This window comes from Myotis daubentonii, chromosome 1, assembly GCF_963259705.1.
Source record: "Myotis daubentonii chromosome 1, mMyoDau2.1, whole genome shotgun sequence".
Taxonomy (NCBI): domain Eukaryota; kingdom Metazoa; phylum Chordata; class Mammalia; order Chiroptera; family Vespertilionidae; genus Myotis; species Myotis daubentonii.
Genome location: NC_081840.1, coordinates 70,537,858 through 70,552,857, shown reverse-complemented (window position 1 = coordinate 70,552,857; position 15,000 = coordinate 70,537,858). Strand labels below are relative to the sequence as shown.

The 15,000-nt window shown below is 35.4% G+C and overlaps 1 protein-coding gene across 3 annotated transcripts in view; it reads left to right on the top strand.

Annotated features, from left to right (window-relative positions):
- The window catches only part of CDIN1 (CDAN1 interacting nuclease 1), a 219,063-nt gene that overhangs the window by 66,377 nt on the left and 137,686 nt on the right, over window positions 1-15,000 (top strand). The gene's annotated exons all lie outside the window — the stretch shown is intronic.

Genomic DNA, 15,000 nt, shown 5'->3' with positions numbered 1-15,000 from the left:
TAATACCTACTAAAATATCATTCGGTAGGACATGTTGGATTTTTATTTATTTTTTATTCTTTGTCAGGGATTTCTCCTTTGATTTTCTTTGGATCTGTAGTTACCAGTGACTGGTGGCCCAGTTACCTTGCGAAGGTTTCATTTGAATGAATTAAGTACTTCCCCTAAAAATTCAATATCATTTCAATAGATGTAGCCTCTAAAGTAACCTGCAGTGATGCTTCATGAGCAAATCACATGATGTCAGAATGGTATGGTTTCGATTTAATCAAGAAAGAGATTAAAGTGGATGTGTGTTATTTTCAACTTCACCGCAGCACCACCATTTGTCAAAGTCAACCTTCTGATTGCTTTGGACCTACTGCTATCCAGGTCTTGTCAAAATAGTAGTCAGCATAGTCGGAAGCAGGTAGGCTGGCCTATATAAAGCAGCATCAAACACAGTAAAACAGAATTCATTGACTTGTGAATTATGAAGTTAATAGGCTGCTCATAAATTTTGTAGCCATTAATTTATCTTTATAACACGGGCACATCTTTGGTACATTTTTCTTTTTATTTTGTACCATTTTATACAGTGGAGTTAAATAGTGCTGAATATAATTTTGAAGTGTACAATATATTAGAATTCCTGTAATTCCAATGCTAGGATTAAATGTCTTGCATGAATACACTGGAGAAGGACATGAGCATATTTAGAAACATATCAAGGAAAGGGTATTTCAAGAATGTGGTTTCTTGGAAAGGAGGCACATGTAAATATTGTATGCTTGAATTACACTATGATTATGTATAATCAAATAACTGTATTTCAAGGCTTTTTCTTTTATAATTGGTTGGGTTAATGACTGTTTTACTGTGATTGTATAGAGTCCGATTTTTTTTTCTTATTTAAATAAAATCATGACGGATATTTGATGTTATTTTTAATCATCATACTAGGCTTTTGTGAAGCCACCTTTTTAACTCCAGACTTGCCAGTAGGCTGATTGCCAGTCAAAAAAGCTATTGAAATGTTCTTCTGGACAGAAAATTATTTTTTAAATCTTTTTATGCTTACATGACAAACCATTTAAGAGGTTCATCATTTTACAAAAGTAACAGAAAATTATTGCCAGATACAGAATATGTTCAATTTATTGATGATTCTGGGTTGCCTTCCTTTCTCTTCTTTGTCTTTCTCTTTCCCCCACCGCCTTTCTTTCTTCCTCTCTTTTTTTTTTTCTTCCTTAAAGAGCTTTAAGATACTGTGGCTTATATTTTGACACTTTCTTCCCCTTCACAGCAGCGACCTAGCTGGCCTTTGGCAATGAAATTCAGTGCACATGGCTCCGCAGTCAAATCATCAAATTTCCCTGTGTGTATATTAGAGTTTTGTAATGTGTTTCCATTATGAAACAATGCGGGGATAATTGTCTTTGGTAGCAATTAGCTAACAGGTTTGTTCAGTGCTATTGGCAGAGGCATCCATCATCCCCCTCCCTGACCACACTTTTTGTCTAGTGTGGACTATGGAGATCAATAGAATTCTATATAGGGGAAATCACCTCAGCTTTAATGAGCTGCAAGTCGCAGTCAGTCTTGGTTTGTATTTTTAATTTTTTCTTTTTAAAATTAGAAATTGGGTGGTGGGGGGGAGCCAATTCCTTAGGGAGTGGAGAGGACTATGTATGTACTATGACTTTCGCCAGATCAATACTGAGTTTTAAATTGTTTTTCTTTCTATAAAAAGGTATAGTTAATAGCTTGGGACACATAAGCCATGTGATTTCAGTAACATATACTTGAACAACATCTAATCTTAGGGAGTACCCTTGGGTTTCTTTTAGGATAATTATTAGAGTGTGATATGTATATTCTATGTAGTGCCTCCGTAGTTAAAAAGAAACTTGAGTGGCACTTGGGTAACAAAGTTTTGTTATACTGACTTTGTTATTGTTTCTGGTTAAATGTTTTATGGTCTTTTAGAAAACTTATATGTTGTGCTGCTGCTTCCCTTCACAACAGAACTAACTGGTAGGTACCATAGAGGCTGAGTTTCAGAGAGGATAAGTGACTTGGCCATGATCCTATTATGTCCGTTCAAAAGAAGTGAGTTATTTTTCTTCCTCCCAACTTAGTACAGGGAAGTTTATTCACATTGCGCCTTGTTCTGTTTCTCATGAGGTCTGAATGGAATCCAGAGTTGGGTTGTTCTGAGGGAGAACATTTCAGTTAGCATTTCCGTGGATTTTATGGCCTCAAAATAACTCAGGGAAGTAGGTGAGACATAGGAGGCCGGTGTACAGGTTAGGAAACTGAGACTCTAGGAAGTTGTAATGGGAATGGTAGTAAAGGGTGTGGCTGTGAATGGGTATGCTCGAAGTTAAGGCTTCCAGTTCCTTGTCAGGTTCCTTTCGTTGCACTATAGTGAATGAAGTACCAGTTCGAATAATTTTGGAGAAATGCTGTCAAAATAGGGTTGCCGGTTTTCATGTCACATTACGGACCTGGACAAAAACAGGAGAGGAAGAGCTCTTTTTACTGCCATCAGTTCATGTAATTGAGCCCCACCCCACTCAGCAGTCTTTCTTCCTAGTATAGAATATTACCAATAGCATTTAGATTAGGAACGACTATATTAGACTACATGTGGGTCTGTTTTCTTAAAGAGGAAGTACTTCTTTTTTCTTTTTTTTTTTTTTTTTAACAAATCCTTTAAATATCAACATACATTCTTTCCTGTTTTCCAATAGAGAGTATAATTGGAAAGTGATGACCAGTTACAGAATACTGAGTTGCTAGGGAGGCCTGGATTTTAATTCCATGTTTTATAATCTACCCCTGAGATCACAGCTTCCCATCTTAACTTTTACAAGACTAGAGATTCTGTCTTTTGTTGTTATTATTCTTCAGTGCTCCCCAATTTTAGTACACACCCCATTTTCTATTAAGTATCAAGTATTAAATGTGGGAGTGAGTGAATGAAGAAATGAGTGTCACACTAAGAACTGTGACTTTCTACTAAGATTCGTACTATAGATAACACTGTTGATGAAGATTTTCCTAACTTGAGTAGATACCAAAATGGAAATATCCTTAAGTGGGAAAATATCATCTAAATGTTCACTGCTGTTTCATGGAAATCAGTCATCTAGCCCTAGCCGGTTTGGCTCAATGGGTAGAGTGTCAACCTGCAGACTGAAGGGTCCCTGGTTCGATTCTGGTCAGGGGCACATACCTGGGTTGTGGGCTCGATCCCCAGTGTGGGGCATGGAGGAGCCAGCCCATCAATGATTCTCTCTCATCATTGATGTTTCTATCTCTCTCTCTCTCCCTCTCCCTTCCTCTCTGAAATCAATAAAAATATTTTTTTAAAAAGAAATCAATTATCTATAACTTGTAAGAGCTCTTATTAATAGAGAAGCTAGTATATAATCAAATTATAAATTAAACATATTGAATGTCCTTGATTCTGAATGTGTTGTAATGTACCCCGCGAATCACAGAAGACGCCTCAAGTAGTTGAATTAAAGAGTCACATTTATTGTAATCCGGGACTACGAGGGGGCATTTCGCTCTCCCAAATCTCGCAGTGCCCTCCCCAGCCAAAACACCAGATTTATATAGGCAAAGATCACAAAGGTATTGATTACATCCAAGGGTTTGGAATGAGGAACCTGGTTTGCACAAAGCAGTTACAGAAGCGAGATTGAGCTGATTAGTTATCTACAAAGAGTAATTATAGTTTTGGGTCTTCGGACCACTGAGTTGACAGAAACACATTATCTAGAGCCCTTGAGTCTTGGGACCACTGAGTTGACAGGGACACATTATCTGGAACCCTCGGGTCTTGGGATAATTGTGCTGTCCTGGTTCCCAGGTACAGAGGAATGTGCTTTCTAAAACCAGTATGACCACAACCAATGGGGTATTCACATTACAATCAATAAGGCATGCAATCGAATGGGATGATTTATATAATTCAGAAGATCAAAGTAACTTTTCTATTGTAAACAAAGCAAATAAGTACAGAAGCCAAACAGCAGGGTTAAAGGTAAATTATAGTTTCTACCTGAGATGATTGCTACCATACTTCAAATGTAAGGCAGATTAAAATTTCTGAAGAACCATTGGAAAAATGCCTCCATCCACATTAAAAACTGATGGCTTTGTTTATTTCCTAAAGATTTCATACAGCTTTGGTATAGCAGTATACTCTGCCTGGCTTTGGTTTAGTCCTGTTAATCCTAATATTCTCTTAAAATGAACCGTACGGTTGAATGAAATTTGCAGTGAACATGAATGTTTTGTAGAATACCAATTTACTCTGTTTTCTTACAGGGATGTGCTCTTCTACCTAACATTGTGTAATTCCCCCTGCCCCCACGTGAAGTTACGCTTTATCCAATGGAATTACTAATGTTTGTTCTTACCTTTTAAATGACCTTAACTTCAGTTTTGAAACAAACTGGGTTCAACCTTTGGCAGTGTGCTAGACCATCAGTACACAGTACAAGCATCTTTAAAACTCTAGATATAAGTGAGAAAGAATCTAGTAGGTATTTGAATCTGATTAAACTTTGATACAGTTTAGATTTTAGCCACAGTTAACAGGAGCTTCTCTAGTTTACATAAAGGAGAATGTTCCCAAGTCTTTGCAAACATCTCCTTTATTGATTACATTTTTCTTTAATGGCAAATATTATTTCCTTACATATTGCACATGGATACCTTTTGACCTTTAATATAATTTTAAGACATTTTTAAAGTCCTGATTGAAAGACACTTCAAGTTTCGGCACCATATGATGTTTTCCATTTCTTGAAAGCACTGTTGTAGCCTGTCTATCCTTTGAGACTTGCTGGTTTAGACAATTTAGGTAAAAATCCAGGAGTAGGAATTTGAGCTTATTTTGGACCCTCATCTTTTGTTGATAAAAATTATATCTAAAGACATTTTCCTCTATTTATAGAGTTGCTTTTTATAACTGATGGAATGAGAGAATGACTTATTTTCGCTATTTTAAAAAAAGGAGTATGGAAGCACATTCATTGCATGATAAATATTAATGATAATGATTATACTGAAAGCGTTGTCATTCAAGAAGCTCAGAATTGGAAATTAGGTTCCAGCTATGCTTTACATACAGTGTCGTCAGTGGCATTTAATGAACTCTATCATCCATGATCATGGCTACAAGCAGAGGATGGTTACTTGAAATTAAGAAGTAATCTGCCTTGGCTATTAATGTTGATATCTAACTGAACTTCTTATAAATCCTGTTAACTGTAGAAAACTTTTACTGATTAGTGTTCCTCCCATTATATTTTTCTCAACAACTTGTGAGGAAAAGCTTAAGATACAAAAAGCTCAGTGAACAGGCCGTTAGGGATAGAGGGGGAATATGGTGAGAAGGCAGTTGGGGAAGGACCAGAAGGATTACAGGATTGATTCAGAGCCTGGGAGATAAGAGTAATCAAGAACTGATGACAAGTTGTTGCTTGATTTTGACAGAAATAATTTCCACCACCGCCATTGGGAATTTTGTCTCAAGAAGGATCTAGAAGTAAAAATTGGTTCATATATGTATGGTACTTATATATACTAAATTTCCTAGTATAGTCCTAATTTCATGTCATTTTTTTTCCTGTTTAGGGAAAATGGTTTTAAAAATGTGCAATAAAGCAGAATCTTCTTAGAACTTAAAAATACTTTTATTAACATAGATTGATACATAAGAAAAAGTCTTTGTTGGTCAATATTTTTTATTTTGATATAAAATATTGATTATTGGCATTTTTGGTGATTCCAGAATATTTATTATAGAGCCATGTTGATTTGTTTTTCTCTTTAGGAACATAGTCATTTACTAGAAACATTTTCTATTTATCTTGAGCGTAGTTAATTCAGATGCTGAATTATATTGTATAGCCTATCCTTTTAATTATGGAACTGCTTCTTATTTTACATTTTTTAAAATCAGGTAAATCGAAGGGGCGGGGTGTGGGGCAGAATTTTTGCCTGAGCCTATCAAGACACCAAGTCATTTTCTCTGATAATTACATAATTGTGAAGTGGAAATTATGGAGTGGAAAATCAAGTTTTGGGCTTGTTTTTTTTTCTCTTCTTAAATGATGAAATGCATTACATTGAGAATTATCATGGCTTGTATTTCAGGAGCGTTAACAGTTCAGTTGCCACTAAGCCTCTTCTGCAGTTGCTCTCTTGCACAGTCTACTGGTCATTGTCTGACCCCATCCTTGCCCTTCCCACCTCCCCCCTCCCACACACACACCTATCAGAAAACTGCAGGGGTGTCACAGTCTTCTTTTTTATGTGCCTCCTGTGTAGATCTGTATTGAATCCTGTGTTGTTTTCTCCCATCTATTTATAAGCTTGGATACCAAATTTGGCCTCAATCTTTAGAATTCCTTTAAGCCTAATTCATTCTTTTGACAAAGAACTTCTGAACTTCCAATTTGCTTTTTTCTCCTGGAGTAGGAATGCCCCATACTCCTACATTCCATGTGTAGCTCATTTCTTGGCTCCCGTTGTATTTCTGTCTCCTTATCCACTGGCTCAGATCACCTTTCAGTTTTGATCCTTCTTTATGTCTTTTATTTGTTTATTTGCTACTCAAGAAAATTCAAGGAAACAAAAATAATATCTGATATTTATATAGTGTATGGTATATGCCAGGTACTTTCTAAGAGCTTTACCGAACATTTAATCCTCAGAACAACTTTATGAGACAAAGTAATATCAATATTTACAAAGGAGGAAACCAAGGTAAAAAGATCTAAAGTGACTTGCCTCAGGCTCAACAGTAAGTAGCTACAATATGATTCTAGAGTCCATGCTCTTAACAATTATGCTAAACTGCCTCCCTAGGAAAATGATTGTTTTGCCACATAATTCTGTGTTGTTTTATAACTGGAAGTTTATACTTCTTAATCCTCTTCCCTTTTTTGGCCCTTGTATGGTTGAATAGTTTTCATGAGTCAGAAAGCTTTTAAGTCAACACTGTAGTTCACAAATGTTATTGTCTGGATACAAACTCATCAAATTTCCCAGTTTATCCAAGAAGAGGTCTTATTTTTTTGTAACTTTCAGACTTTTAAGTACTTGCATAATTCATTTACTGATGTCACATAGCACTATATGTCTTTATGAAAAGGAGTCTTAACATATAGGTACTTAACCTTTACTTCTTAATGATGAGCTTTTAAATTGTTATTGTGCTGACATAATTAGGTGTAACACCTAAAATGCTTTGTGTGTATAGCTATAAAAAGAAAGTAATGTGATCTAGGACTGACAGTAGAGCTGTATCTAGGAAAAAATCCTATGTAAGGTTGAAATTGAATGTGGTAACTGCAATTATCTACAAGGAAGTCTATTACCTTATGATAAAACTGTCAAAATAATGATTGGATACTCCCACAAATTGTACAGCAAATCAATAAAACCAATATTACATCACGGTTTAAGAATTTAGGAATTTCACTTTCTCCTAATTCATGAGAGGATGCTAATGTATTTAAGAATGAGATAATTATAAGGTTTATTTTGTAACTTTTTTCAGATTAAATATTTTTGCTTGAGAAACTTGATCAACAACATTCTTGGATAATAACCAGTAGTATTTATTTATTAATCAAGTAAAAATACCCAGCTAATATGAGCTTATTTCTTTTGCCTTTCAAGGATATAAAATGCAACATCTTGAGTAGATCTCTTTTGTTGATGGCAGATAACTTCTGCTTCATTCAGGACCCATGCCTTGATCTTTTGGGTTATAGTTGATCTGTGATGTCACTGTACACCAATTAATCTTTGAATTTTAATGGGAATTGCTAAATGAATCTTGCTAAAACTAAATAGTATATGTAGGTAAATGATTCATCTTCACTAAAGCCACCTTCTCATTTTTATCTTTTAGTCTGAGAAGACATTTTATATAACTAACACAGGAATGATTTTTGGTGGATCATGTTCCTTGTCTTAGTTTACCCTTTGATCTTACATTCATAAATATTAGTTGACTTGAATTACATATTTTGTTGATAATTTATCTACTATTTATTTATGACTCCAGAGTTGAGAGGATATTAAGTAAATTTGTATATAACACGTAAAACATTTGAATAGATCTTCATTGTTTAAAAAAAATTGATGTTTTATTTGACCTATACAACACCTCCTTTTTTAACTTTTAAGTTTTTAATATATTAGCTTCAGGTGTAAAATATAGTGTTACAATATTTGTATACCTTACAAAGTGATACCTACAAAAAGTCTAGTAACTATTTGTCACTGTATCTAGTTATGATAGTATTGACTCTATTCCTATGTTGTACATTATATACCTGTGACTTGTTTTATAACTGGAAGTTTGTATTGCTTAATCCTCTTCCCCTTTTCAGCCCATAGCTATACACAACTCTTTAACATAGATAAGGCAAATGCTGTTTTGCATTTTTATGTATGATAAATAGAAGCTCAGGATAAATGACCAGCCTAGTAACACAGTTAGAAAGGGCAAGAGCTGGGACTTGAAATCGTATCGCCCAAACCCAAATTCTCTTCTACTTAACCTCATTATATATCTAAAACACACAAAGGAATGAGCAAAAGCAGTGAGCAAGTGAAGGGACCTAGGTTTTCTGTTTTCAGAGTGGTGTTCTTTCTGTCATTTCATGAACAGCATTGTTTAGAGATTGCCCAAGTGCTTAGTTAATCTCTGTTAATGTCAGCACAGTTTATCATCTTTCTGCCTAAATCTCATCTGTTACAATTTGTGTGTATTTCCACATGTTGAGTTAGAATCCCAGTTTGATTGTTTACTAGCTTTCACCTTGCGTAACTTCTTCAGGAGCCATAGTTTGTATTTTAAAACTGGAAAGCAACATCTGTTTTTCACTATTATATAGATTAAAGATAATTTTGTAAAGTGCCTAGCATGGTGCTTGGCACATAGTAGGTACTCAAATAATAGTGATTTTTATAGTGATAGGCAGTTGTATTCCAATAAATAGTCACCTGAAACATATGAAAAAAATAATTTACCCCTCATCTTCTTTAAGTACTCTTAAAATTTGAATTCTCTGATAATTTTGGAAATCCTGAAACTTTTTGAAATACTTTTTATGATGCAGTGTAATGGGAGAAATTAATTATGGTCTTATCAAAGCTGCATAGGATGGGAGAAGGAACTCAATTTCCCAAATTCTTTTTCTAATTTATTTTATCTCATAATAACAAATCAACAGCATATGTGGCATCTATATATATATATATATATATATATATATATATATATATATATATATATATATTCTATGGAAATGTACAACTTTTTTTGCTATAATTACTTGTATGTTGCACTTCATACATTCTTTTAATTAACACTCTTCAAAAACAAGCATTGTTGTTGTTGTTTTTTGGTGGTTAATGGAAGGGTTAAATTTCTCATGAGGTCATTTCTTTGAGGGCCACAAATCCACTAGAAAGTTTTTACTTTTGTGGGGGATAGTTTTTTATTAACAGAAAAGGCGCAAAGATAATAAGTTCCCCTTTACCTGCCACTCAGTTTTCGTTGCCCCAAAAGTTATAATATTACATTACTGTGGAACATTTGTCAACACTAAGACAAATAATTATCAAATAAGTGGTGCATTACTGTTAACCAAGTTTCCAACTTTATTTGAATTTCATCACTTTTTCTTTTCTTTATTTATTAAGGTATTACATACGTGTCCTTATCCCCCCCATTGCCCCCCCACTCCCACCCCCACTCATGCCCTCACCCCCCTGTTGTCTGTATCCATTGGTTAGGCTTATATGCATGCATACAGGTACTTTGGTTGATCTCTCTCCCTTACCCCCACCCTCCCCTACCTTCCCTCTGAGGTTTGATGGTCTGATCGATGCTTCTCTGTCTCTGGATCTATTTTTGTTCATCAGTTTGTGTTGTTCATTATATTCCATAAATGAGTGAGATCATGTGATATTTATCTTTCTCTGACCGGCTTATTTTGCTTAGCATAATGCTCTCCAGGTCCATCCATGCTGTTGCAAATGGTAAGAATTCCTTCTTTTTTGCCTCAGCGTAGTATTCCATTATGTATATGTACCACAGTTTTCTAATCCACTCATCTGCTGATGGGCACTTAGGCTGTTTCCAAATCTTAGCTATGGTGAATTGTGCGACTATGAGCATAGGCGTGCATATATCCTTTCTGATTGGTGTTTCTAGTTTCTTGGGATATATTCCTAGAAGTGGGATCACTGGGTCAAATGGGAATTCCATTTTTAGTTTTTTGAGGAAACTCCATACTGTTCTCCACAGTGGCTGCACCGGTCTGCATTCCCACCAGCAGTGCATGAGTGCTCCTTTTTCTCTGCATCCTCACCAGCACTTATCCTTTGTTGATTTTTTGATGATAGCCATTCTGACAGGTGTGAGATGGTACTGCATTATCATTTTGATTTGCATCTCTCGGGTGATTAGTGACTTTGAGCATGTTTTCATATGTCTCTTGGCCTTCCTTCTGTCTTCTATGGAAAAGTATCTATTTAGGTCCATTGCCCATTTTTTTTGATTGGGTTGTTTATCTTCCTTTTGTTAAGTTCCCTGTAAATGTTGGAGATTAAACCCTTATCACTGATAACATTGGCAAATATGTTCTCCCATGCAGTGGGCTTTCTTGTTGTTTTGTTGATGGTTTATTTTGCTTTGCAAAAGCTTTTTTCTTTTTATGTAGTCCCATTTGTTTATTTTTTTCTTTAGTTCCCATTGCCCTAGGAGCGGTATCGGTGGAGAAATTGCTTCGGCGTATGTCTGAGATTTTGCTGCCTTTGGATTTCTCTAGTATTTTTATGGTTTCCCATCTTATGTTCAAGTCCTTTATCCATTTTGAGTTTATTTTTATGTAAGGTATAAGTTGATGGTCTAGTTTCATTTTTTTGCATGTATCTGTCCAATTTTCCCAACATCATTTATTGAAGAGACTGTCTTGACTCCATTGTATGTTCTTGCCTCCTTTGTCAAATATTCATTGAGCATAGTGGTTTGAGTAGATTTCTGGGTTCTCTATTCTATTCCATTGATCTATATGTCTGTTCTTGTGCCAGTACCAGGCTGTTTTGAGAACAGTGGCTTTGTAAAACAGCTTGATATCTGGTACTGAGATCCCACCTACTTTTTTCTTCTTTACCAGGATTGCTGCAGCTACTCGGGGTCTTTTTTTCTTCCAGATGAATTTTTGGAGAGTTTGTTCTAGGTCTGTGAAATATGCCATTGGTATTTTAATGGGGAGTGCATTGAATCTATAGATTGCTTTGAGTAGTATGGACATTTTAATGTTGTTGATTCTACCAAAACATGAACATGGTATGTTCTTCCATCTGTTTATGTCTTCCTCTATCTCTTTTTTCAGTGTACTGTAGTTTTCCATGTATGGGTCTTTTACCTCCTTAGTTAAGTTTATTCCTAGATATCTTAATTTTTTTGGTGTGATGGTAAATGGGATTGCTTTTTTAGTCTCTCTGTCTGTAAGTTCACTATTGGTGTATAGAAATGCCATAGATTTTTTGGCATTAATTTTGTATCTTGCTACATTGCCGATTTCATTTATTAAGTCTAATAATTTTTTGATGGAGTCTTTAGGGTTTTCTATGTACAGTATCATGTCATCTGCAAATAAGGACAGTTTTACTTCTTCTTTTCCAATTTGGATGCCTTTCATTTCTTCTTGTCTGATTGCAATGGCTAGTAATTCCAGTACTGTGTCGAACAGGAGTGGTGAGAGTGGGCATCCCTGTGTTGTTCCTGTTCTTAGGGGAAATGGTTTTAGTTTTTGCCCATTGAGTATGATGTTGGCTGTTTACCCCAGGGATGCAAGGATGGTACAATACCTACAAATCAATAAATGTGATACATCACATAAACAAATTGAGATATAAAAATCACACAGTCATATCAGTTGATGCAGAAAAAGAATGTGGCAAAATCCAGCACCCTTTCTTGATAGCAAGGTGGGAATAGAAGCATAATAAAAGCCATATATGACAGACCCACAGCCAACATCATACTCAATGGGAATTTCATCATGTTCCCATTAATGGCCTTATTCTGATCCAGGATCCAACCCAGAATCTCACATTGTGTTTACTTGTCATGAGTCCCAAGTCTCCTCTGGTGTGTGACGATTATTCAGTCTTGTCTTGTCTCAGATGACCATGATGGTTTTGAGGAACATTGATCAGGTATTCTATTTAACATGTCTCAGTTTGAGTTTGTCTGAGGTTTTTCTTACAGTTAGACTGGGTTTTTTGGTTTTAGAAAAGACTACCACAGAGGTGAAGTTCCCTTAACATATCATATCAGAGGGTACATGATGCTAACGTAACATATTCCACATTTTGTTAACCTTAATCTCTGGTTAAGGTAGTCTTTGCCAGAGCTCTCCACTGTAAAGTTGTTATTTTTCCCTTCCCATATACTCTGTTCTTTGGAAGCAAGTCACTACATTTAGCCCACACTCAAATTGAGGGAGATTAAACTCTACCTTCTGGAAGGAGGAGAAGTGTATAGATGTATCATTTGAAATTCTTCTAAGGAAGTTTTATCTCTTCTCTTTATTTATTTATATTTATATATGTAAATGATTGTATATTTTATTTTTTACTTTGGGTTATAATCTCACTAGATACCTTTTATTTAGATTCAGGACTTAAATTTATGCCTCCCATTCTAATCTTTGGTGTGTTTTTTTTTTTTCCACTCTCCTTTTTTCCCCTCTCTGTATTACCCATAAATGAGTAGACATATGTCCTTGTCTGTCATTCATCTAAATGATGACATTATTTAACATCAGTCCTATGTAAAACCCTCTGCAGATGACTGATAAATTCCCTCTGGTTACATATTCTTCTTCATAAAAAGAAGCCTGTCAATTTTATAATAGGTATCAAAAATAAATTTTCTCAGTCTGATCTAAATTTTCACAAACCTGTTTTATTTGTTAACAGACACCTTTTTGTTTGTTTTTGCAAATCAACTCGTTTTGATTATAAGGGGCAATATTTTTGAAATGAAGAAATCAAAATAAAGGTGAATTTTTTAAAAACCTGGACCCAATTTGGGTTCTTTTTCATGTTTCAGTCACCACTCTTCCATAAATTATCAAAAACACTGGCCAGTTGGTGAATATCTTTGTTCACAAGACATTGGGTGGGCAGAGCATCCAGTATGGCCTACTTGATTGTTTTTAAATTATTTCTTCTTTCAGTCTTAGATTTTTGCATTTCCATTGTAGCTGTTCTGTTGAGTTTTCAGACTACTGATGAACATTTGGTCAAGAAAACAATGGCTTGTTTAAGAACATTCCTTTCAGCGGTATTTTGTCCATTAAGTCAGTTTCGATTTTAGCAGCAGGAAGAGATCTTTCTGTCTCTGGGGATGAATGAAGTGGACTACACCATTCTCAAAGCCATTCCTCTGTTGCCTGTTTGAGTCAGCACTGGCCTCATGGTGTCCTTGTCTGGGGCTGCTTACCTGGCTGTCTGATTGGAAGGTAGAAACCATATCTTTAGCAGAAGTATCAAAGGCAAAAGGGCTGGGGGAAGAGCGGTCAACAAATGAGCAACAGGGCAGGGTTTGTTTTTTTTTAATTCTCTTATTTTTTAAATCAGACATTCTGCAATATTGCCTCTCTCTCTCTCTCTCTCTCTCTCTCTCTCTCTCTCTCTCTCTCTTCCCCCCCCCCCCCCCCCCCGCCCCCAAACATACGTTCCCTGCTCTGTGGAAAACTGTCTTCTGGCTAAGTTGGGAGTTGGGTTATCTTCCCTCAGGAGGCTTATGCTCTACAAGGAGGGACAGAATTCTCACACAGACGAATCCTCAATTTAGATCACATTTGTTATCAGCAAACATATTAACTGGTTTCTTCTGAATGTTTTGTGTCTATAGCCAATGTGTGACATCTCTAAAAATTTTGTGCAAAGCTCACACTTTATGTAAGCAAAGTGGAATTATCTTTGGGTCCAGGAGTTTAGGATATAGCATGCTTTTTTCCTCCTAAGGGATAATTATGTGACCTATTTTAAATACTTCATAATTTTATGGATTTTGGTGTTATTTGACCTTGGCAATATTGGTATTTTCCCCCAGAAATAAAAATAGAGTACACAGAATTTAGAAACATTAAAAACATCAGCTTGGTTTTTGGCATAAGAAATGAAATGTTGCTAAATTTTATTAAATAAATTTTTTTAAAAATTTGCTTAACTTTTATTTAGCGGTAGGTAGAGTAAAACAACCTTTTTCATACTGTTTCTCTTCAGTGCTCCATTTCTTTGTGCATCTTTCCTTTCTCCCTCCGTTCTTAATTAATTAGAAAGAAAAACATTTTTGAAATTTGGGGCCTTTAAAATAGTTCTACATTTCCATTATAATTTCAAGGGATGTATATATCAATATGAATTTCCCTTTTTTTCTCCCTTGGGAGACATCAGGGAAACAAAACTAGACGAAAACCCTGTCCTCCAGGGAGCTTCCGTCCTAGTGGAGAAGGTCGACCGTAAACATGTAAATAAACAAATGATATAAAATATCGCGATGACAAGTGATGTGCAAGAAAATAGAACTGTGTGGAGATGCTGAACACCAGTATATATAAGGTGAAGAATAATGAATTTGATTAATTTTCTGGAGGTGGGGGTCTCAAATTCAATAAAGCATGGTGGATCACTCCAAGTTGCCTCATAAAATATTTTAGTTTAGTACCATTTCAGACTACCTAGTAGCTAACTTTTTATCAATCCAGAAGGATATTTATCTATTTGTCACTTAATGGTAGGGTTGATCAGCGCCAAATCTTGTTACTTCTTTAAAAAGAAAGAAAGAAGAAGAAAAAAGCAAGGGAAATCAGTTCATCGTATACTAAGTGCCTTTTTATTTTTGAATAATGAGATGGGAGCAGTTCATTAGCTGCTGGAGGGAAAAAAAGCAGG